Source organism: Dendrobium catenatum, unplaced genomic scaffold, assembly GCF_001605985.2.
Source record: "Dendrobium catenatum unplaced genomic scaffold, ASM160598v2 original_scaffold_224352, whole genome shotgun sequence".
Taxonomy (NCBI): Eukaryota; Viridiplantae; Streptophyta; class Magnoliopsida; order Asparagales; family Orchidaceae; genus Dendrobium; species Dendrobium catenatum.
In genome coordinates, this window is record NW_021542761.1 from 102,131 (window position 1) to 103,476 (window position 1,346).

At 36.6% G+C, this 1,346-nt stretch overlaps 1 protein-coding gene across 4 annotated transcripts in view; it reads right to left on the reverse strand.

Annotated features, from left to right (window-relative positions):
• Positions 1 to 1,346, reverse strand: part of LOC110100540 (kinesin-like protein KIN-UB) — a 58,668-nt gene that overhangs the window by 23,809 nt on the left and 33,513 nt on the right. The window lies entirely within an intron of this gene.

The following is a 1,346-nucleotide window of genomic DNA, read 5'->3' on the forward strand; positions in this document are numbered from 1 at the left end:
TCTCTTGTTCACAACTTATAAGTTTAAATTTGGGGCTTTTTTTTTTAATCGTAGGACCTCAGGTAGAGGGTCAATATATACAAGTCCTTGGAGGATCCCCTCTTCTTCCAATGTCATGATAGCCAAGACTTCTACCTCAAGCAGAAATGGTTGTCAGCCAGTCTCCATCACTCCATTAATACGGAACAAGTAGTAACAATAAGATAGTTGTCTTAATGAATTTTGTTTGTTAAGTCATTGTAACAACTCACCAATCATCAGGCAACCCACCACATAGAGGCACCTTAATCACCATACAACATTTCATATAACCACTCTGCCACATAGAAAGTAATCGAGTGGGTAATTACAGTTGTTTTACAGCAATTATATTCTTTTATTTCTCATGTTAGTTTTAAATATCATATCATATTTATTTAATCGTTCTACATAAATAGTTAGCATGTCCAAAAAATGGAGTAACAAATAAATTATAATGCAAAATAAATATATATTGATTAAGTACATGTTAAAAAATGAAATGAATAAAATAACTAATAATATGAAAATGAAGTATACATGAAAAAGGAAAAGGGAGCATGCATGCAAATGACAAAACTTCACCCCCTTATAGTACTAGCGGGGGACGCAACATACCCGTGCACATTAAATGGAACGAAAATGAAAATGATTATACATTTTGTAAAACCCGCAAAATGCCGTTTTAGACCTCGCACGCTTTTCAAAGCGCCGCGACGAGTTTTAAGTGAAAAATTCGAGGTTGTCGGATTTCGACGGGAATAATTTTAGAAAATAGAGCGCAAAATTCTGATTGTTTTGATGTATAGAACCCATATCGAATATTGAGTATTTTGAGAGTTAAAATTTTCAGAAAGTTCTAAATGACAATTTTGCCCTTAATGCTTTTTGAATAGAGAGGATGTTTAAGTGAGGGCTTTGAGGTCATTGTGCTAGCTTTATGAGAACCCCACCCTTATTAGGGGACCGAAATATTTCGGTCCCCATTTGCTTCTTGCGACCGAACCGAGCGGAGAAGAGGGAGAGGGCGCGGGTAGGAGCGGCGACGGGAGCTACGGGCGGAGGGTTTCCGGCGGCCGATCGTGGAGGAAAACGTAGGGAAATCCAAGGGAAGGTTAAGGTATGTGTTTTACTTGAGCTTCCTCCTTCTTCCCTTGAGTTTTCCCTAAGAAATGAAAACTAGGGTTTGAGAAAACTTTGATTTTCTTTAAGAATTTTAATGGGAGATTGTTATGGAATGATTAGGAGATATTTTTATACTAAGAATGTGGCTTTATTTAGAATGTTTTGAGTTGGAGAAATTTAGGGTTTTACTTAAAATGGATTTT